The sequence below is a fragment of the Salvelinus fontinalis genome, chromosome 8, assembly GCF_029448725.1.
Source record: "Salvelinus fontinalis isolate EN_2023a chromosome 8, ASM2944872v1, whole genome shotgun sequence".
Lineage (NCBI taxonomy): Eukaryota > Metazoa > Chordata > Actinopteri > Salmoniformes > Salmonidae > Salvelinus > Salvelinus fontinalis.
The window spans coordinates 46894483-46916114 of NC_074672.1; the positions used below are offsets into that span (position 1 = coordinate 46894483).

At 41.8% G+C, this 21632-nt stretch overlaps 25 non-coding genes across 25 annotated transcripts; all 25 read right to left on the bottom strand.

The window, feature by feature from the left end:
- Window positions 1–4708: 4708 nt before the first annotated feature.
- Window positions 4709–4782, bottom strand: trnat-ugu (transfer RNA threonine (anticodon UGU)). The gene has a single exon. It is a non-coding gene; the product is annotated as a tRNA-Thr (tRNA).
- Window positions 4783–5824: 1042 nt separating this feature from the next.
- Window positions 5825–5898, bottom strand: trnat-agu (transfer RNA threonine (anticodon AGU)). Its single transcript has one exon. It is a non-coding gene; the product is annotated as a tRNA-Thr (tRNA).
- A 228-nt stretch (window positions 5899–6126) lies between these two features.
- trnat-ugu (transfer RNA threonine (anticodon UGU)) lies at window positions 6127–6200 on the bottom strand. The gene has a single exon. It is a non-coding gene; the product is annotated as a tRNA-Thr (tRNA).
- A 1040-nt stretch (window positions 6201–7240) lies between these two features.
- On the bottom strand, window positions 7241–7314 carry trnat-agu (transfer RNA threonine (anticodon AGU)). Its single transcript has one exon. It is a non-coding gene; the product is annotated as a tRNA-Thr (tRNA).
- A 228-nt stretch (window positions 7315–7542) lies between these two features.
- Window positions 7543–7617, bottom strand: trnat-ugu (transfer RNA threonine (anticodon UGU)). Its single transcript has one exon. It is a non-coding gene; the product is annotated as a tRNA-Thr (tRNA).
- Window positions 7618–8281: 664 nt separating this feature from the next.
- On the bottom strand, window positions 8282–8355 carry trnat-ugu (transfer RNA threonine (anticodon UGU)). Its single transcript has one exon. It is a non-coding gene; the product is annotated as a tRNA-Thr (tRNA).
- Window positions 8356–9397: 1042 nt separating this feature from the next.
- On the bottom strand, window positions 9398–9471 carry trnat-agu (transfer RNA threonine (anticodon AGU)). The gene has a single exon. It is a non-coding gene; the product is annotated as a tRNA-Thr (tRNA).
- Window positions 9472–9699: 228 nt separating this feature from the next.
- Window positions 9700–9773, bottom strand: trnat-ugu (transfer RNA threonine (anticodon UGU)). The gene has a single exon. It is a non-coding gene; the product is annotated as a tRNA-Thr (tRNA).
- A 665-nt stretch (window positions 9774–10438) lies between these two features.
- Window positions 10439–10512, bottom strand: trnat-ugu (transfer RNA threonine (anticodon UGU)). The gene has a single exon. It is a non-coding gene; the product is annotated as a tRNA-Thr (tRNA).
- A 1042-nt stretch (window positions 10513–11554) lies between these two features.
- Window positions 11555–11628, bottom strand: trnat-agu (transfer RNA threonine (anticodon AGU)). Its single transcript has one exon. It is a non-coding gene; the product is annotated as a tRNA-Thr (tRNA).
- Window positions 11629–11856: 228 nt separating this feature from the next.
- Window positions 11857–11930, bottom strand: trnat-ugu (transfer RNA threonine (anticodon UGU)). Its single transcript has one exon. It is a non-coding gene; the product is annotated as a tRNA-Thr (tRNA).
- Window positions 11931–12970: 1040 nt separating this feature from the next.
- On the bottom strand, window positions 12971–13044 carry trnat-agu (transfer RNA threonine (anticodon AGU)). Its single transcript has one exon. It is a non-coding gene; the product is annotated as a tRNA-Thr (tRNA).
- A 228-nt stretch (window positions 13045–13272) lies between these two features.
- Window positions 13273–13347, bottom strand: trnat-ugu (transfer RNA threonine (anticodon UGU)). Its single transcript has one exon. It is a non-coding gene; the product is annotated as a tRNA-Thr (tRNA).
- Window positions 13348–14011: 664 nt separating this feature from the next.
- trnat-ugu (transfer RNA threonine (anticodon UGU)) lies at window positions 14012–14085 on the bottom strand. The gene has a single exon. It is a non-coding gene; the product is annotated as a tRNA-Thr (tRNA).
- Window positions 14086–15127: 1042 nt separating this feature from the next.
- Window positions 15128–15201, bottom strand: trnat-agu (transfer RNA threonine (anticodon AGU)). The gene has a single exon. It is a non-coding gene; the product is annotated as a tRNA-Thr (tRNA).
- Window positions 15202–15429: 228 nt separating this feature from the next.
- trnat-ugu (transfer RNA threonine (anticodon UGU)) lies at window positions 15430–15503 on the bottom strand. Its single transcript has one exon. It is a non-coding gene; the product is annotated as a tRNA-Thr (tRNA).
- Window positions 15504–16543: 1040 nt separating this feature from the next.
- On the bottom strand, window positions 16544–16617 carry trnat-agu (transfer RNA threonine (anticodon AGU)). The gene has a single exon. It is a non-coding gene; the product is annotated as a tRNA-Thr (tRNA).
- Window positions 16618–16845: 228 nt separating this feature from the next.
- Window positions 16846–16920, bottom strand: trnat-ugu (transfer RNA threonine (anticodon UGU)). Its single transcript has one exon. It is a non-coding gene; the product is annotated as a tRNA-Thr (tRNA).
- A 664-nt stretch (window positions 16921–17584) lies between these two features.
- On the bottom strand, window positions 17585–17658 carry trnat-ugu (transfer RNA threonine (anticodon UGU)). Its single transcript has one exon. It is a non-coding gene; the product is annotated as a tRNA-Thr (tRNA).
- Window positions 17659–17886: 228 nt separating this feature from the next.
- Window positions 17887–17960, bottom strand: trnat-ugu (transfer RNA threonine (anticodon UGU)). The gene has a single exon. It is a non-coding gene; the product is annotated as a tRNA-Thr (tRNA).
- A 1040-nt stretch (window positions 17961–19000) lies between these two features.
- trnat-agu (transfer RNA threonine (anticodon AGU)) lies at window positions 19001–19074 on the bottom strand. The gene has a single exon. It is a non-coding gene; the product is annotated as a tRNA-Thr (tRNA).
- Window positions 19075–19302: 228 nt separating this feature from the next.
- Window positions 19303–19377, bottom strand: trnat-ugu (transfer RNA threonine (anticodon UGU)). Its single transcript has one exon. It is a non-coding gene; the product is annotated as a tRNA-Thr (tRNA).
- Window positions 19378–20416: 1039 nt separating this feature from the next.
- Window positions 20417–20490, bottom strand: trnat-agu (transfer RNA threonine (anticodon AGU)). The gene has a single exon. It is a non-coding gene; the product is annotated as a tRNA-Thr (tRNA).
- A 228-nt stretch (window positions 20491–20718) lies between these two features.
- Window positions 20719–20793, bottom strand: trnat-ugu (transfer RNA threonine (anticodon UGU)). Its single transcript has one exon. It is a non-coding gene; the product is annotated as a tRNA-Thr (tRNA).
- Window positions 20794–21457: 664 nt separating this feature from the next.
- trnat-ugu (transfer RNA threonine (anticodon UGU)) lies at window positions 21458–21531 on the bottom strand. The gene has a single exon. It is a non-coding gene; the product is annotated as a tRNA-Thr (tRNA).
- Window positions 21532–21632: the final 101 nt, after the last annotated feature.

Sequence of the window (21632 nt, forward strand, 5' to 3'; positions counted from 1 at the left end):
ATCTTCGCAACTAGCTAACCACAATCCTGGGTGACCACTCCTGGCTAGTGTTTCCATCCCGGAGCAAGCACCAATTAGCCTGAAGCTAGCCCGGCTAGGGCCCCTGTGCTACCACTGAAGCCCACTCCTGGGCTACAATATCCGGACCCCTTTACCGCCGGTACGGAGCACGGAACCCCGCCGATTCTCTACGACTGGAATACCGACATAATCTGCCCGAGGACTCCAACAGGCCCCTCAGGCGTGACGCCCGCTGAAGGCCCATTCTGCTAACCTATTAGGCCTGTTAGCTACCTAGAGCTACCTGGAACCCTACTAATTCCACGACTGGTCTATCGACGTCACCGCACGAAGAGGCAAAAACAGACTTCCCCCCCCATCGCGACGTCCCCCAAAGGCTAACTTGCCTGCCCCGGTCTGCTAACTGCTAGCTTATCTTGCAGCTAGCGCAGCCAGGAAGCTAGCACCAGTTAGCAAACACAATTCTACAATTCACAACCTCTCTTTCGCCATCGCTATCCGGCTTGGATTCTCTGTGCCCTCAACCGGCCTCCGTCTGAGCAGACCCCCTCCGTCTGAGCAGACCACCCCCCGGGCTACTAACTTTAAACGCGTGCTAGCTTAGTGGAGGCCTCACTGCTCCATCTACGGCTGCCCCCTGGACACTATGATCACTTGGCTACATAGCTGATGCCTGCTTGACTGTCCATTAATTCATGGTACTCCATTCTGTTTATTTGTGTTTTATCTGTCGGCTCTGTGCCTTAACTCAGGATCTGTGTGTAGTTAATCCGACCCTCTCTGCCCAGTCGTCGCCATTTTTACCTTCTGTTGCTATGTTAGCTGACTAGCTGCTGTTATCTCACCTGTTGTTTTTATCTAGCTCTCCCAATCATGACCTGCAATCACTTTATGCCTTATTGTATGTCTCTCTCAAATATCAATATGCCTTGCATTCTGTTGTTCAGGCTAGTTATCATTGTTTTGGTTTGCAATGGACCCCGTAGTTCCACTCTCCGTACCTCTGATACCTCCTTTGTCCCACCCCCCACACATGCGGTGACCTCACCCATTGAGACCAGCATGTCCAGAGATACAACCTCTCTTATCATCACCCAGTGCCTGGGCTTGCCTCCGCTGTACCCGTGTCCCACCATACCCTGGTCTGCACATTATGCCCAGAATCTATTCTACCACGCCCATAAATCTGCTCCTTTTATTCCTTGTCCCCAACGCTCTAGGCGACCAGTTTTGATAGCCTTTAGCCGCACCCTCATCCTACTACTCCTCTGTTCCTCGGGTGATGTGGAGGTAAACCCAGGCCCTGCATGTCCCGTCACCCTCATTTGTTGACTTTTGTGATCGAAAGAGCCTTGGCCTCATGCATGTCAACATCAGAAGCCTCCTCCCTAAGTTTGCCTTACTCACCGCTTTAGCACACTCTGCCAACCCTGATGTCCTTGCCGTGTCTGAATCCTGGCTTAGGAAGGCCACCAAAAACTCTGAGATTTCCATACCCAACTATAACACTTTCCGTCAAGATAGAACTGCCAAAGGGGGAGGAGTTGCAATCTACTGCAGAGATAGCCTGCAAAGTTCTGTCATACTTTCCAAGTCTATGCCCAAACAGTTCGAACTTCTAATTTTAAAAATTAATCTCCCCAGAAATAAGTCTCTCGCTGTTGCCGCCTGCTACCGACCCCCCTCAGCTCCCAGCTGTGCCCTGGACACCATCTGCGAATTGATCGCTCCCCATCTAGCTTCAGAGTTTGTTCTGTTAGGTGACCTAAACTGGGATATGCTTAACACCCCGGCAGTCCTACAATCTAAGCTTGATGCCCTCAATCTCACACAAATCATCAAGGAACCCACCAGGTACAACCCTAAATCCGTAAACATGGGCACCCTAATAGACATTATCCTGACCAACTTGCCCTCCAAATACACCTCTGCTGTCTTCAATCAAGATATCAGCGATCACTGCCTCATTGCCTGTATCCGCCACGGGTCCACGGTCAAACGACCACCCCTCATCACTGTCAAACGCTCCCTAAAACACTTCTGCGAGCAGGCCTTTCTAATCGACCTGGCCCGGGTACCCTGGAAGGATATTGACCTCATCCCGTCAGTTGAGGATGCCTGGTCATTCTTTAAAAGTTACTTCCTCACCATATTAGACAAGCATGCTCAGTTCAAAAAATGCAGAACCAAGAACAGATATAGCCCTTGGTTCACTCCAGACCTGACTGCCCTCGACCAGCACAAAAACATCCTGTGGCGAACTGCAATAGCATCGAAGAGCCCCCACGATATGCAACTGTTCAGGGAAGTCAGGAGCCAATACACGCAGTCAGTCAGGAAAGCAAAGGCCAGCTTTTTCAAGCAGAAATTTGCATCCTGTAGCTCTAACTCCCAAAAGTTCTGGGATACTGTAAAGTCCATGGAAAACAAGAGCACCTCCTCCCAGCTGCCCACTGCACTGAGGCTAGATAACACGGTCACCACTGATAAGTCCGTGATAATCGAAAACTTCAACAAACATTTCTCAATGGCTGGCCATGCCTTCCACCTGGCGACTCCAACCTTGGCCAACAGCCCCGCCCCCCCCGCTGCTACTCGCCCAAGCCTCCCCAGCTTCTCCTTTACCCATATCCAGATAGCAGATGTTCTGAAAGAGCTGGAAAACCTGGACCCATACAAATCAGCTGGGCTTGACAATCTTGTCGCACCCCCTATTACCAGCCTGTTCAACCTCTCCTTCGTATCATCTGAGATCCCCAAGGATTGGAAAGCTGCCGCTGTCATCCCCCTCTTCAAAGGGGGAGACACCCTGGACCCAAACTGTTACAGACCTATATCCATCCTGCCCTGCCTAGCTAAGGTCTTCGAAAGCCAAGTCAACAAACAGATCACTGACCATCTCGAATCCCACCGTACCTTCTCCGCTGTGCAATCCGGTTTCCGAGCCGGTCACGGGTGCACCTCAGCCACGCTCAAGGTACTAAACGATATCATAACCGCCATCGATAAAAGACATTACTGTGCAGCCGTCTTCATCGACCTGGCCAAGGCTTTCGACTCTGTCAATCACCATATTCTTATCGGCAGACTCAATAGCCTCGGTTTTTCTAATGACTGCCTTGCCTGGTTCACCAACTACTTTGCAGACAGAGTTCAGTGTGTCAAATCGGAGGGCATGTTGTCCGGTCCTCTGGCAGTCTCTATGGGGGTACCACAGGGTTCAATTCTCGGGCCGACTCTTTTCTCTGTATACATCAATGATGTTGCTCTTGCTGCGGGCGATTCCCTGATCCACCTCTACGCAGACGACACCATTCTGTATACTTCTGGCCCTTCCCTGGACACTGTGCTATCTAACCTCCAAACGAGCTTCAATGCCATACAACACTCCTTCCGTGGCCTCCAACTGCTCTTAAACGCTAGTAAAACCAAATGCATGCTTTTCAACCGTTCGCTGCCTGCACCCGCACGCCCGACTAGCATCACCACCCTGGACGGTTCCGACCTAGAATATGTGGACATCTATAAGTACCTAGGTGTCTGGCTAGACTGCAAACTCTCCTTCCAGACTCATATCAAACATCTCCAATCCAAAATCAAATCTAGAGACGGCTTTCTATTCCGGAACAAAGCCTCCTTCACTCACACCGCCAAACTTACCCTAGTAAAACTGACTATCCTACCGATCCTCGACTTCGGCGATGTCATCTACAAAATAGCTTCCAATACTCTACTCAGCAAACTGGATGCAGTTTATCACAGTGCCATCCGTTTTGTTACTAAAGCACCTTATACGACCCACCACTGCGACCTGTATGCCCTAGTCGGCTGGCCCTCGCTACATGTTCGTCGTCAGACCCACTGGCTCCAGGTCATCTACAAGGCTATGCTAGGTAAAGTGCCGCCTTATCTCAGTTCACTGGTCACGATGGCTACACCCACCCGTAGCACGCGCTCCAGCAGGTGTATCTCACTGATCATCCCTAAAGCCAAAACCTCATTTGGACGCCTTTCCTTCCAGTTCTCTGCTGCCTGCGACTGGAACGAATTGCAAAAATCTCTGAAGTTGGAGACTTTTATCTCCCTCAACAACTTTAAAAATCTGCTATCCGAGCAGCTAACCGATCGCTGCAGCTGTACATAGTCCATCTGTAAACTACCCACCCAATTTACCTACCTCACCCCCATACTGCTATTATTTATTTACTTTTCTGCTCTTTTGCACACCAGTATCTCTTCTTACACATGATCATCTGATGATTTATCACTCCAGTGTTAATCTGCTAAATTGTAATTATTCGATTTATTGCCTACCTCATGCCTTTTGCACACATTGTATATAGATTCTCTTTTTTCTACCATGTTATTGACTTGTCTATTGTTTACTCCATGTGTAACTCTGTGTTGTTGTCTGTTCACACTGCTATGCTTTATCTTGGCCAGGTCGCAGTTGCAAATGAGAACTTGTTCTCAACTAGCCTACCTGGTTAAATAAAGGTGAAATAAAATAAATAAATAAAAATTTAATTTAATCCATATCTCTGTCTTGCAAAAATCACGTCACAAAAAAATATGTTATTTAGTAACATTAGAATCGATATGGACACCTTCAATTGTCTAGCAACAGGGTTTCTTAAGCTATGTTTTGTGACCTTCTCCTCCAATGTGTTCAATGAATTGCTTGAAAAGGATCTGCTGAGATTTGAACTCAGGATCTCCTGTTTACAAGACAAGCACTTTAACCAACTAAGCCACAGAGCCCATAGATATCATGTCTGTTGCAGGTAAGAACACCGACACACGTATTTAAATCAAACCAGAATAATTAATTTAACCCATATCTCTGTCTTGCAAAAATCACGTCACAAAAAAATATGTTATTTAGTAACATTGGAATCGATATGGACACCTTCAATTGTCTAGCAACAGGGTTTCTTAAGCTATGTTTTGGGACCCAAAGTCGGCCTGAGTCTGTGTGAGGTGGGCCGCGAGATATCAGTAAACATTTGTAGTCACATACTATTTTTTCTTTTAATTTCGGTCATTCGAGGACAGTACATTTTTCATTTGGGTCTCGAGCTGAATAAACTCAAGATCCTCTGACATGGATTCTTAAACTATGGTTTGGTACCCAAAGTGGGCATTAGCATGTGATAGGTGGATCGCGAGATATGAGTAAACATTCAGAATCATACACTATTTCTTCATAATTTTGGTCGTTTCGGGGAAACTACATTTCTCATTTGGGTCTCGAGCTTCAAAATGGTAAAAACCTAAGAAACAGCAGAGGAATCAGTTAATGTAAGTAATTAACCTACCATGAGATCGGGGACTTTGTCAAATGGAAGAGTTGCTGAGTTTCTTAGCTCACAAAGTAAGTTTAAACTCATTCAAAATACAACCCTTTTGAAATGATAGTGCTGTGCCATGACCCGGATTGAGGACCGGGGTTGCTGGGGCCACAACGCAGAGTACTAACCACTATACGATCATGGCAAGCTACCAGAGATTGATTGTAGAGCCTACTCATGCTCTGACAGAGACGTGTACAAGCTGGCTGAACTCTTTTCATTTAGCGCTCGAAATGAGTAAACTCAAGAAGCAGTTGAACTTTAGACAGTTGGTACATTTTAATTCATTCAAAAAGTTCCCTTTTTCCGTGAAATTGGAATATCTCAATTGCATCCTCCTCACGTCTTCTCTCCTCTCGACACTCCTGATTCTCTAAACCCATCGTTTGAGAAAAGTAGAGTTCCCTCCACCAAGACCTTTTCTACCAAGGTGTTAATTGAATTGTTTGAAAAGGCTCTGCTGAGATTCGAACTCAGGATCTCCTGTTTACTAGACAGGCACTTTAACCAACTAAGCCACAGCGCCCATATATGTCTTATCTGTTGCAGGTAATAACACTGCCACACGCATTAAAATCAAACTAGTCTCATTCATTTAATCCATATCTCTGTCTTGCAAAAATCACGTCACAAAAAAATATGTTATTTATTAACATCGGAATCGATATGGACACCTTCATTTGTCTAGCAACAGGGTTTCTTAAGCTATGTTTTGTGACCTTCTCCTCCAATGTGTTCAATGAATTGCTTGAAAAGGCTCTGCTGAGATTCGAAGTCAGGATCTCCTGTTTACAAGACAGGCGCTTTAACCAACTAAGCCACAGAGCCCATAGATATCATGTCTGTTGCAGGTAAGAACACCGACACACGTATTTAAATCAAACCAGAATAATTAATTTAACCCATATCGCGGGCTTGCAAAATCACGTCACAAAACAGATGTAATTTAATAATATTGGAATCGATATGAACACCTTCAATTGTCTAGCAACAGGGTTTCTTAAGCTATGTTTTGGGACCCAAAGTCGCCCTGAGTCTGTGTGAGGTGGGCCGCGAGATATCAGTAAACATTTGTAGTCACATACTATTTTTTCTTTTAATTTCGGTCATTCGAGGACAGTACATTTTTCATTTGGGTCTCGAGCTGAATAAACTCAAGATCCTCTGACATGGATTCTTAAACTATGGTTTGGTACCAGAAGTGGGCATTAGCATGTGATAGGTGGATCGCGAGATATGAGTAAACATTCAGAATCATACACTATTTCTTCATAATTTTGGTCGTTTCGGGGAAACTACATTTCTCATTTGGGTCTCGAGCTTCAAAATGGTAAAAACCTAAGAAACAGCAGATGAATCAGTTAATGTAAGTAATTAACCTACCATGAGATGGGGGACTTTGTCAAATGGAAGAGTTGCTGAGTTTCTTAGCTCACAAAGTAAGTTTAAACTCATTCAAAATACAACCCTTTTGAAATGATAGTGCTGTGCCGTGACCCGGATTGAGGACCGGGGTTGCTGGGGCCACAACGCAGAGTACTAACCACTATACGATCATGGCAAGCTACCAGAGATTGATTGTAGAGCCTACTCATGCTCTGACAGAGACGTGTACAAGCTGGCTGAACTCTTTTCATTTAGCGCTCGAAATGAGTAAACTCAAGAAGCAGTTGAACTTTAGACAGTTGGTACATTTTAATTCATTCAAAAAGTTCCCTTTTTCCGTGAAATTGGAATATCTCAATTGCATCCTCCTCACGTCTTCTCTCCTCTCGACACTCCTAATTCTCTAAACCCATCGTTTGAGAAAAGTAGAGTTCCCTCCACCAAGACCTTTTCTACCAAGGTGTTAATTGAATTGTTTGAAAAGGCTCTGCTGAGATTCGAACTCAGGATCTCCTGTTTACTAGACAGGCGCTTTAACCAACTAAGCCACAGCGCCCATATATGTCTTATCTGTTGCAGGTAATAACACTGCCACACGCATTAAAATCAAACTAGTCTCATTCATTTAATCCATATCTCTGTCTTGCAAAAATCACGTCACAAAAAAATATGTTATTTAGTAACATTGGAATCGATAAGGACACCTTCAATTGTCTAGCAACAGGGTTTCTTAAGCTATGTTTTGTGCCCTTCTCCTCCAATGTGTTCAATGAATTGCTTGAAAAGGCTCTGCTGAGATTCGAACTCAGGATCTCCTGTTTACAAGACAGGCGCTTTAACCAACTAAGCCACAGAGGCCATAGATATCATGTCTGTTGCAGGTAAGAACACCGACACACGTATTTAAATCAAACCAGAATAATTAATTTAACCCATATCGCTGTCTTGCAAAATCACGTCACAAAACAGATGTAATTTAATAATATTGGAATCGATATGAACACCTTCAATTGTCTAGCAACAGGGTTTCTTAAGCTATGTTTTGGGACCCAAAGTCGGCCTGAGTCTGTGTGAGGTGGGCCGCGAGATATCAGTAAACATTTGTAGTCACATACTATTTTTTCTTTTAATTTCGGTCATTCGAGGACAGTACATTTTTCATTTGGGTCTCGAGCTGAATAAACTCAAGATCCTCTGACATGGATTCTTAAACTATGGTTTGGTACCAGAAGTGGGCAGAGCCTACTCATGCTCTGACAGAGACGTGTTCAAGCTGGCTGAACTCTTTTCATTTAGCGCTCGAAATGAGTAAACTCAAGAAGCAGTTGAACTTTAGACAGTTGGTACATTTTAATTCATTCAAAAAGTTCCCTTTTTCCGTGAAATTGGAATATCTCAATTGCATCCTCCTCACGTCTTCTCTCCTCTCGACACTCCTAATTCTCTAAACCCATCGTTTGAGAAAAGTAGAGTTCCCTCCACCAAGACCTTTTCTACCAAGGTGTTAATTGAATTGTTTGAAAAGGCTCTGCTGAGATTCGAAGTCAGGATCTCCTGTTTACAAGACAGGCGCTTTAACCAACTAAGCCACAGAGCCCATAGATATCATGTCTGTTGCAGGTAAGAACACCGACACACGTATTTAAATCAAACCAGAATAATTAATTTAACCCATATCTCTGTCTTGCAAAAATCACGTCACAAAAAAATATGTTATTTAGTAACATTGGAATCGATATGGACACCTTCAATTGTCTAGCAACAGGGTTTCTTAAGCTATGTTTTGGGACCCAAAGTCGGCCTGAGTCTGTGTGAGGTGGGCCGCGAGATATCAGTAAACATTTGTAGTCACATACTATTTTTTCTTTTAATTTCGGTCATTCGAGGACAGTACATTTTTCATTTGGGTCTCGAGCTGAATAAACTCAAGATCCTCTGACATGGATTCTTAAACTATGGTTTGGTACCCAAAGTGGGCATTAGCATGTGATAGGTGGATCGCGAGATATGAGTAAACATTCAGAATCATACACTATTTCTTCATAATTTTGGTCGTTTCGGGGAAACTACATTTCTCATTTGGGTCTCGAGCTTCAAAATGGTAAAAACCTAAGAAACAGCAGAGGAATCAGTTAATGTAAGTAATTAACCTACCATGAGATCGGGGACTTTGTCAAATGGAAGAGTTGCTGAGTTTCTTAGCTCACAAAGTAAGTTTAAACTCATTCAAAATACAACCCTTTTGAAATGATAGTGCTGTGCCATGACCCGGATTGAGGACCGGGGTTGCTGGGGCCACAACGCAGAGTACTAACCACTATACGATCATGGCAAGCTACCAGAGATTGATTGTAGAGCCTACTCATGCTCTGACAGAGACGTGTACAAGCTGGCTGAACTCTTTTCATTTAGCGCTCGAAATGAGTAAACTCAAGAAGCAGTTGAACTTTAGACAGTTGGTACATTTTAATTCATTCAAAAAGTTCCCTTTTTCCGTGAAATTGGAATATCTCAATTGCATCCTCCTCACGTCTTCTCTCCTCTCGACACTCCTGATTCTCTAAACCCATCGTTTGAGAAAAGTAGAGTTCCCTCCACCAAGACCTTTTCTACCAAGGTGTTAATTGAATTGTTTGAAAAGGCTCTGCTGAGATTCGAACTCAGGATCTCCTGTTTACTAGACAGGCGCTTTAACCAACTAAGCCACAGCGCCCATATATGTCTTATCTGTTGCAGGTAATAACACTGCCACACGCATTAAAATCAAACTAGTCTCATTCATTTAATCCATATCTCTGTCTTGCAAAAATCACGTCACAAAAAAATATGTTATTTATTAACATCGGAATCGATATGGACACCTTCATTTGTCTAGCAACAGGGTTTCTTAAGCTATGTTTTGTGCCCTTCTCCTCCAATGTGTTCAATGAATTGCTTGAAAAGGCTCTGCTGAGATTCGAACTCAGGATCTCCTGTTTACAAGACAGGCGCTTTAACCAACTAAGCCACAGAGCCCATAGATATCATGTCTGTTGCAGGTAAGAACACCGACACACGTATTTAAATCAAACCAGAATAATTAATTTAACCCATATCGCTGTCTTGCAAAATCACGTCACAAAACAGATGTAATTTAATAATATTGGAATCGATATGAACACCTTCAATTGTCTAGCAACAGGGTTTCTTAAGCTATGTTTTGGGACCCAAAGTCGCCCTGAGTCTGTGTGAGGTGGGCCGCGAGATATCAGTAAACATTTGTAGTCACATACTATTTTTTCTTTTAATTTCGGTCATTCGAGGACAGTACATTTTTCATTTGGGTCTCGAGCTGAATAAACTCAAGATCCTCTGACATGGATTCTTAAACTATGGTTTGGTACCAGAAGTGGGCAGAGCCTACTCATGCTCTGACAGAGACGTGTTCAAGCTGGCTGAACTCTTTTCATTTAGCGCTCGAAATGAGTAAACTCAAGAAGCAGTTGAACTTTAGACAGTTGGTACATTTTAATTCATTCAAAAAGTTCCCTTTTTCCGTGAAATTGGAATATCTCAATTGCATCCTCCTCACGTCTTCTCTCCTCTCGACACTCCTAATTCTCTAAACCCATCGTTTGAGAAAAGTAGAGTTCCCTCCACCAAGACCTTTTCTACCAAGGTGTTAATTGAATTGTTTGAAAAGGCTCTGCTGAGATTCGAAGTCAGGATCTCCTGTTTACAAGACAGGCGCTTTAACCAACTAAGCCACAGAGCCCATAGATATCATGTCTGTTGCAGGTAAGAACACCGACACACGTATTTAAATCAAACCAGAATAATTAATTTAACCCATATCTCTGTCTTGCAAAAATCACGTCACAAAAAAATATGTTATTTAGTAACATTGGAATCGATATGGACACCTTCAATTGTCTAGCAACAGGGTTTCTTAAGCTATGTTTTGGGACCCAAAGTCGGCCTGAGTCTGTGTGAGGTGGGCCGCGAGATATCAGTAAACATTTGTAGTCACATACTATTTTTTCTTTTAATTTCGGTCATTCGAGGACAGTACATTTTTCATTTGGGTCTCGAGCTGAATAAACTCAAGATCCTCTGACATGGATTCTTAAACTATGGTTTGGTACCCAAAGTGGGCATTAGCATGTGATAGGTGGATCGCGAGATATGAGTAAACATTCAGAATCATACACTATTTCTTCATAATTTTGGTCGTTTCGGGGAAACTACATTTCTCATTTGGGTCTCGAGCTTCAAAATGGTAAAAACCTAAGAAACAGCAGAGGAATCAGTTAATGTAAGTAATTAACCTACCATGAGATCGGGGACTTTGTCAAATGGAAGAGTTGCTGAGTTTCTTAGCTCACAAAGTAAGTTTAAACTCATTCAAAATACAACCCTTTTGAAATGATAGTGCTGTGCCATGACCCGGATTGAGGACCGGGGTTGCTGGGGCCACAACGCAGAGTACTAACCACTATACGATCATGGCAAGCTACCAGAGATTGATTGTAGAGCCTACTCATGCTCTGACAGAGACGTGTACAAGCTGGCTGAACTCTTTTCATTTAGCGCTCGAAATGAGTAAACTCAAGAAGCAGTTGAACTTTAGACAGTTGGTACATTTTAATTCATTCAAAAAGTTCCCTTTTTCCGTGAAATTGGAATATCTCAATTGCATCCTCCTCACGTCTTCTCTCCTCTCGACACTCCTGATTCTCTAAACCCATCGTTTGAGAAAAGTAGAGTTCCCTCCACCAAGACCTTTTCTACCAAGGTGTTAATTGAATTGTTTGAAAAGGCTCTGCTGAGATTCGAACTCAGGATCTCCTGTTTACTAGACAGGCACTTTAACCAACTAAGCCACAGCGCCCATATATGTCTTATCTGTTGCAGGTAATAACACTGCCACACGCATTAAAATCAAACTAGTCTCATTCATTTAATCCATATCTCTGTCTTGCAAAAATCACGTCACAAAAAAATATGTTATTTATTAACATCGGAATCGATATGGACACCTTCATTTGTCTAGCAACAGGGTTTCTTAAGCTATGTTTTGTGACCTTCTCCTCCAATGTGTTCAATGAATTGCTTGAAAAGGCTCTGCTGAGATTCGAAGTCAGGATCTCCTGTTTACAAGACAGGCGCTTTAACCAACTAAGCCACAGAGCCCATAGATATCATGTCTGTTGCAGGTAAGAACACCGACACACGTATTTAAATCAAACCAGAATAATTAATTTAACCCATATCGCGGGCTTGCAAAATCACGTCACAAAACAGATGTAATTTAATAATATTGGAATCGATATGAACACCTTCAATTGTCTAGCAACAGGGTTTCTTAAGCTATGTTTTGGGACCCAAAGTCGCCCTGAGTCTGTGTGAGGTGGGCCGCGAGATATCAGTAAACATTTGTAGTCACATACTATTTTTTCTTTTAATTTCGGTCATTCGAGGACAGTACATTTTTCATTTGGGTCTCGAGCTGAATAAACTCAAGATCCTCTGACATGGATTCTTAAACTATGGTTTGGTACCAGAAGTGGGCATTAGCATGTGATAGGTGGATCGCGAGATATGAGTAAACATTCAGAATCATACACTATTTCTTCATAATTTTGGTCGTTTCGGGGAAACTACATTTCTCATTTGGGTCTCGAGCTTCAAAATGGTAAAAACCTAAGAAACAGCAGATGAATCAGTTAATGTAAGTAATTAACCTACCATGAGATGGGGGACTTTGTCAAATGGAAGAGTTGCTGAGTTTCTTAGCTCACAAAGTAAGTTTAAACTCATTCAAAATACAACCCTTTTGAAATGATAGTGCTGTGCCATGACCCGGATTGAGGACCGGGGTTGCTGGGGCCACAACGCAGAGTACTAACCACTATACGATCATGGCAAGCTACCAGAGATTGATTGTAGAGCCTACTCATGCTCTGACAGAGACGTGTACAAGCTGGCTGAACTCTTTTCATTTAGCGCTCGAAATGAGTAAACTCAAGAAGCAGTTGAACTTTAGACAGTTGGTACATTTTAATTCATTCAAAAAGTTCCCTTTTTCCGTGAAATTGGAATATCTCAATTGCATCCTCCTCACGTCTTCTCTCCTCTCGACACTCCTAATTCTCTAAACCCATCGTTTGAGAAAAGTAGAGTTCCCTCCACCAAGACCTTTTCTACCAAGGTGTTAATTGAATTGTTTGAAAAGGCTCTGCTGAGATTCGAACTCAGGATCTCCTGTTTACTAGACAGGCGCTTTAACCAACTAAGCCACAGCGCCCATATATGTCTTATCTGTTGCAGGTAATAACACTGCCACACGCATTAAAATCAAACTAGTCTCATTCATTTAATCCATATCTCTGTCTTGCAAAAATCACGTCACAAAAAAATATGTTATTTAGTAACATTGGAATCGATAAGGACACCTTCAGTTGTCTAGCAACAGGGTTTCTTAAGCTATGTTTTGTGCCCTTCTCCTCCAATGTGTTCAATGAATTGCTTGAAAAGGCTCTGCTGAGATTCGAACTCAGGATCTCCTGTTTACAAGACAGGCGCTTTAACCAACTAAGCCACAGAGGCCATAGATATCATGTCTGTTGCAGGTAAGAACACCGACACACGTATTTAAATCAAACCAGAATAATTAATTTAACCCATATCGCTGTCTTGCAAAATCACGTCACAAAACAGATGTAATTTAATAATATTGGAATCGATATGAACACCTTCAATTGTCTAGCAACAGGGTTTCTTAAGCTATGTTTTGGGACCCAAAGTCGGCCTGAGTCTGTGTGAGGTGGGCCGCGAGATATCAGTAAACATTTGTAGTCACATACTATTTTTTCTTTTAATTTCGGTCATTCGAGGACAGTACATTTTTCATTTGGGTCTCGAGCTGAATAAACTCAAGATCCTCTGACATGGATTCTTAAACTATGGTTTGGTACCAGAAGTGGGCAGAGCCTACTCATGCTCTGACAGAGACGTGTTCAAGCTGGCTGAACTCTTTTCATTTAGCGCTCGAAATGAGTAAACTCAAGAAGCAGTTGAACTTTAGACAGTTGGTACATTTTAATTCATTCAAAAAGTTCCCTTTTTCCGTGAAATTGGAATATCTCAATTGCATCCTCCTCACGTCTTCTCTCCTCTCGACACTCCTAATTCTCTAAACCCATCGTTTGAGAAAAGTAGAGTTCCCTCCACCAAGACCTTTTCTACCAAGGTGTTAATTGAATTGTTTGAAAAGGCTCTGCTGAGATTCGAAGTCAGGATCTCCTGTTTACAAGACAGGCGCTTTAACCAACTAAGCCACAGAGCCCATAGATATCATGTCTGTTGCAGGTAAGAACACCGACACACGTATTTAAATCAAACCAGAATAATTAATTTAACCCATATCTCTGTCTTGCAAAAATCACGTCACAAAAAAATATGTTATTTAGTAACATTGGAATCGATATGGACACCTTCAATTGTCTAGCAACAGGGTTTCTTAAGCTATGTTTTGGGACCCAAAGTCGGCCTGAGTCTGTGTGAGGTGGGCCGCGAGATATCAGTAAACATTTGTAGTCACATACTATTTTTTCTTTTAATTTCGGTCATTCGAGGACAGTACATTTTTCATTTGGGTCTCGAGCTGAATAAACTCAAGATCCTCTGACATGGATTCTTAAACTATGGTTTGGTACCCAAAGTGGGCATTAGCATGTGATAGGTGGATCGCGAGATATGAGTAAACATTCAGAATCATACACTATTTCTTCATAATTTTGGTCGTTTCGGGGAAACTACATTTCTCATTTGGGTCTCGAGCTTCAAAATGGTAAAAACCTAAGAAACAGCAGAGGAATCAGTTAATGTAAGTAATTAACCTACCATGAGATCGGGGACTTTGTCAAATGGAAGAGTTGCTGAGTTTCTTAGCTCACAAAGTAAGTTTAAACTCATTCAAAATACAACCCTTTTGAAATGATAGTGCTGTGCCATGACCCGGATTGAGGACCGGGGTTGCTGGGGCCACAACGCAGAGTACTAACCACTATACGATCATGGCAAGCTACCAGAGATTGATTGTAGAGCCTACTCATGCTCTGACAGAGACGTGTACAAGCTGGCTGAACTCTTTTCATTTAGCGCTCGAAATGAGTAAACTCAAGAAGCAGTTGAACTTTAGACAGTTGGTACATTTTAATTCATTCAAAAAGTTCCCTTTTTCCGTGAAATTGGAATATCTCAATTGCATCCTCCTCACGTCTTCTCTCCTCTCGACACTCCTGATTCTCTAAACCCATCGTTTGAGAAAAGTAGAGTTCCCTCCACCAAGACCTTTTCTACCAAGGTGTTAATTGAATTGTTTGAAAAGGCTCTGCTGAGATTCGAACTCAGGATCTCCTGTTTACTAGACAGGCACTTTAACCAACTAAGCCACAGCGCCCATATATGTCTTATCTGTTGCAGGTAATAACACTGCCACACGCATTAAAATCAAACTAGTCTCATTCATTTAATCCATATCTCTGTCTTGCAAAAATCACGTCACAAAAAAATATGTTATTTATTAACATCGGAATCGATATGGACACCTTCATTTGTCTAGCAACAGGGTTTCTTAAGCTATGTTTTGTGACCTTCTCCTCCAATGTGTTCAATGAATTGCTTGAAAAGGCTCTGCTGAGATTCGAAGTCAGGATCTCCTGTTTACAAGACAGGCGCTTTAACCAACTAAGCCACAGAGCCCATAGATATCATGTCTGTTGCAGGTAAGAACACCGACACACGTATTTAAATCAAACCAGAATAATTAATTTAACCCATATCGCGGGCTTGCAAAATCACGTCACAAAACAGATGTAATTTAATAATATTGGAATCGATATGAACACCTTCAATTGTCTAGCAACAGGGTTTCTTAAGCTATGTTTTGGGACCCAAAGTCGCCCTGAGTCTGTGTGAGGTGGGCCGCGAGATATCAGTAAACATTTGTAGTCACATACTATTTTTTCTTTTAATTTCGGTCATTCGAGGACAGTACATTTTTCATTTGGGTCTCGAGCTGAATAAACTCAAGATCCTCTGACATGGATTCTTAAACTATGGTTTGGTACCAGAAGTGGGCATTAGCATGTGATAGGTGGATCGCGAGATATGAGTAAACATTCAGAATCATACACTATTTCTTCATAATTTTGGTCGTTTCGGGGAAACTACATTTCTCATTTGGGTCTCGAGCTTCAAAATGGTAAAAACCTAAGAAACAGCAGATGAATCAGTTAATGTAAGTAATTAACCTACCATGAGATGGGGGACTTTGTCAAATGGAAGAGTTGCTGAGTTTCTTAGCTCACAAAGTAAGTTTAAACTCATTCAAAATACAACCCTTTTGAAATGATAGTGCTGTGCCATGACCCGGATTGAGGACCGGGGTTGCTGGGGCCACAACGCAGAGTACTAACCACTATACGATCATGGCAAGCTACCAGAGATTGATTGTAGAGCCTACTCATGCTCTGACAGAGACGTGTACAAGCTGGCTGAACTCTTTTCATTTAGCGCTCGAAATGAGTAAACTCAAGAAGCAGTTGAACTTTAGACAGTTGGTACATTTTAATTCATTCAAAAAGTTCCCTTTTTCCGTGAAATTGGAATATCTCAATTGCATCCTCCTCACGTCTTCTCTCCTCTCGACACTCCTAATTCTCTAAACCCATCGTTTGAGAAAAGTAGAGTTCCCTCCACCAAGACCTTTTCTACCAAGGTGTTAATTGAATTGTTTGAAAAGGCTCTGCTGAGATTCGAACTCAGGATCTCCTGTTTACTAGACAGGCGCTTTAACCAACTAAGCCACAGCGCCCATATATGTCTTATCTGTTGCAGGTAATAACACTGCCACACGCATTAAAATCAAACTAGTCTCATTCATTTAATCCATATCTCTGTCTTGCAAAAATCACGTCACAAAAAAATATGTTATTTAGTAACATTGGAATCGATAAGGACACCTTCAATTGTCTAGCAACAGGGTTTCTTAAGCTATGTTTTGTGCCCTTCTCCTCCAATGTGTTCAATGAATTGCTTGAAAAGGCTCTGCTGAGATTCGAACTCAGGATCTCCTGTTTACAAGACAGGCGCTTTAACCAACTAAGCCACAGAGGCCATAGATATCATGTCTGTTGCAGGTAAGAACACCGACACACGTATTTAAATCAAACCAGAATAATTAATTTAACCCATATCGCTGTCTTGCAAAATCACGTCACAAAACAGATGTAATTTAATAATATTGGAATCGATATGAACACCTTCAATTGTCTAGCAACAGGGTTTCTTAAGCTATGTTTTGGGACCCAAAGTCGGCCTGAGTCTGTGTGAGGTGGGCCGCGAGATATCAGTAAACATTTGTAGTCACATACTATTTTTTCTTTTAATTTCGGTCATTCGAGGACAGTACATTTTTCATTTGGGTCTCGAGCTGAATAAACTCAAGATCCTCTGACATGGATTCTTAAACTATGGTTTGGTACCAGAAGTGGGCAGAGCCTACTCATGCTCTGACAGAGACGTGTACAAGCTGGCTGAACTCTTTTCATTTAGCGCTCGAAATGAGTAAACTCAAGAAGCAGTTGAACTTTAGACAGTTGGTACATTTTAATTCATTCAAAAAGTTCCCTTTTTCCGTGAAATTGGAATATCTCAATTGCATCCTCCTCACGTCTTCTCTCCTCTCGACACTCCTAATTCTCTAAACCCATCGTTTGAGAAAAGTAGAGTTCCCTCCACCAAGACCTTTTCTACCAAGGTGTTAATTGAATTGTTTGAAAAGGCTCTGCTGAGATTCGAAGTCAGGATCTCCTGTTTACAAGACAGGCGCTTTAACCAACTAAGCCACAGAGCCCATAGATATCATGTCTGTTGCAGGTAAGAACACCGACACACGAATTTAAATCAAACCAGAATAATTAATTTAACCCATATCTCTGTCTTGCAAAAATCACATCACAAAAAAATATGTTATTTAGTAACATCGGAATCGATATGGACAGCTTCAATTTTCTAGCAACATGGTTTCTTAAGCTATTTTTTGTGACCTTCCCCTCCAATGTGTTCAATGAATTGCTTGAAATGGCTCTGCTGAGATTCGAACTCAGGATCTCCTGTTTACAAGACAGGCGCTTTAACCAACTAAGCCACAGAGCCCATAGATATCATGTCTGTTGCAGGTAAGAACACCGACACACGTATTTAAATCAAACCAGAATAATTAATTTAACCCATATCGCGGGCTTGCAAAATCACGTCACAAAACAGATGTAATTTAATAATATTGGAATCGATATGAACACCTTCAATTGTCTAGCAACAGGGTTTCTTAAGCTATGTTTTGGGACCCAAAGTCGCCCTGAGTCTGTGTGAGGTGGGCCGCGAGATATCAGTAAACATTTGTAGTCACATACTATTTTTTCTTTTAATTTCGGTCATTCGAGGACAGTACATTTTTCATTTGGGTCTCGAGCTGAATAAACTCAAGATCCTCTGACATGGATTCTTAAACTATGGTTTGGTACCAGAAGTGGGCATTAGCATGTGATAGGTGGATCGCGAGATATGAGTAAACATTCAGAATCATACACTATTTCTTCATAATTTTGGTCGTTTCGGGGAAACTACATTTCTCATTTGGGTCTCGAGCTTCAAAATGGTAAAAACCTAAGAAACAGCAGATGAATCAGTTAATGTAAGTAATTAACCTACCATGAGATGGGGGACTTTGTCAAATGGAAGAGTTGCTGAGTTTCTTAGCTCACAAAGTAAGTTTAAACTCATTCAAAATACAACCCTTTTGAAATGATAGTGCTGTGCCATGACCCGGATTGAGGACCGGGGTTGCTGGGGCCACAACGCAGAGTACTAACCACTATACGATCATGGCAAGCTACCAGAGATTGATTGTAGAGCCTACTCATGCTCTGACAGAGACGTGTACAAGCTGGCTGAACTCTTTTCATTTAGCGCTCGAAATGAGTAAACTCAAGAAGCAGTTGAACTTTAGACAGTTGGTACATTTTAATTCATTCAAAAAGTTCCCTTTTTCCGTGAAATTGGAATATCTCAATTGCATCCTCCTCACGTCTTCTCTCCTCTCGACACTCCTAATTCTCTAAACCCATCGTTTGAGAAAAGTAGAGTTCCCTCCACCAAGACCTTTTCTACCAAGGTGTTAATTGAATTGTTTGAAAAGGCTCTGCTGAGATTCGAACTCAGGATCTCCTGTTTACTAGACAGGCGCTTTAACCAACTAAGCCTCAGTGCCCATATATGTCTTATCTGTTGCAGGTAATAACACTGCCACACGCATTAAAATCAAACTAGTCTCATTCATTTAATCCATATCTCTGTCTTGCAAAAATCACGTCACAAAAAAATATGTTATTTAGTAACATTGGAATTGATAAGGACACCTTCAATTGTCTAGCAACAGGGTTTCTTAAGCTATGTTTTGTGCCCTTCTCCTCCAATGTGTTCAATGAATTGCTTGAAAAGGCTCTGCTGAGTTTCGAACTCAGGATCTCCTGTTTACAAGACAGGCGCTTTAACCAACTAAGCCACAGAGGCCATAGATATCATGTCTGTTGCAGGTAAGAACACCGACACACGTATTTAAATCAAACCAGAATAATTAATTTAACCCATATCGCGGGCTTGCAAAATCACGTCACAAAACAGATGTAATTTAATAATATTGGAATCGATATGAACACCTTCAATTGTCTAGCAACAGGGTTTCTTAAGCTATGTTTTGGGACCCAAAGTCGCCCTGAGTCTGTGTGAGGTGGGCCGCGAGATATCAGTAAACATTTGTAGTCACATACTATTTTTTCTTTTAATTTCGGTCATTCGAGGACAGTACATTTTTCATTTGGGTCTCGAGCTGAATAAACTCAAGATCCTCTGACATGGATTCTTAAACTATGGTTTGGTACCAGAAGTGGGCATTAGCATGTGATAGGTGGATCGCGAGATATGAGTAAACATTCAGAATCATACACTATTTCTTCATAATTTTGGTCGTTTCGGGGAAACTACATTTCTCATTTGGGTCTCGAGCTTCAAAATGGTAAAAACCTAAGAAACAGCAGATGAATCAGTTAATGTAAGTAATTAACCTACCATGAGATGGGGGACTTTGTCAAATGGAAGAGTTGCTGAGTTTCTTAGCTCACAAAGTAAGTTTAAACTCATTCAAAATACAACCCTTTTGAAATGATAGTGCTGTGCCATGACCCGGATTGAGGACCGGGGTTGCTGGGGCCACAACGCAGAGTACTAACCACTATACGATCATGGCAAGCTACCAGATATTGATTGTAGAGCCTACTCATGCTCTGACAGAGACGTGTACAAGCTGGCTGAACTCTTTTCATTTAGCGCTCGAAATGAGTAAACTCAAGAAGCAGTTGAACTTTAGACAGTTGGTACATTTTAATTCATTCAAAAAGTTCCCTTTTTCCGTGAAATTGGAATATCTCAATTGCATCCTCCTCACGTCTTCTCTCCTCTCGACACTCCTAATTCTCTAAACCCATCATTTGAGAAAAGTAGAGTTCCCTCCACCAAGACCTTTTCTACCAAGGTGTTAATTGAATTGTTTGAAAAGGCTCTGCTGAGATTCGAACTCAGGATCTCCTGTTTACTAGACAGGCGCTTTAACCAACTAAGCCACAGTGCCCATATATGTCTTATCTGTTGCAGGTAATAACACTGCCACACGCATTAAAATCAAACTAGTCTCATTCATTTAATCCATATCTCTGTCTTGCAAAAATCACGTCACAAAAAAATATGTTATTTAGTAACATTGGAATTGATAAGGACACCTTCAATTGTCTAGCAACAGGGTTTCTTAAGCTATGTTTTGTGCCCTTCTCCTCCAATGTGTTCAATGAATTGCTTGAAAAGGCTCTGCTGAGATTCGAACTCAGGATCTCCTGTTTACAAGACAGGCGCTTTAACCAACTAAGCCACAGAGGCCATAGATATCATGTCTGTTGCAGGTAAGAACACCGACACACGTATTTAAATCAAACCAGAATAATTAATTTAACCCATATCGCTGTCTTGCAAAATCACGTCACAAAACAGATGTAATTTAATAATATTGGAATCGATATGAACACCTTCAATTGTCTAGCAACAGGGTTTCTTAAGCTATGTTTTGGGACCCAAAGTCGGCCTGAGTCTGTGTGAGGTGGGCCGCGAGATATCAGTAAACATTTGTAGTCACATACTATTTTTTCTTTTAATTTCGGTCATTCGAGGACAGTACATTTTTCATTTGGGTCTCGAGCTGAATAAACTCAAGATCCTCTGACATGGATTCTTAAACTATGGTTTGGTACCAGAAGTGGGCAGAGCCTACTCATGCTCTGACAGAGACGTGTACAAGCTGGCTGAACTCTTTTCATTTAGCGCTCGAAATGAGTAAACTCAAGAAGCAGTTGAACTTTAGACAGTTGGTACATTTTAATTGATTCAAAAAGTTCCCTTTTTCCGTGAAATTGGAATATCTCAATTGCATCCTCCTCACGTCTTCTCTCCTCTCGACACTCCTAATTCTCTAAACCCATCGTTTGAGAAAAGTAGAGTTCCCTCCACCAAGACCTTTTCTACCAAGGTGTTAATTGAATTGTTTGAAAAGGCTCTGCTGAGATTCGAAGTCAGGATCTCCTGTTTACAAGACAGGCGCTTTAACCAACTAAGCCACAGAGCCCATAGATATCATGTCTGTTGCAGGTAAGAACACCGACACACGAATTTAAATCAAACCAGAATAATTAATTTAACCCATATCTCTGTCTTGCAAAAATCACA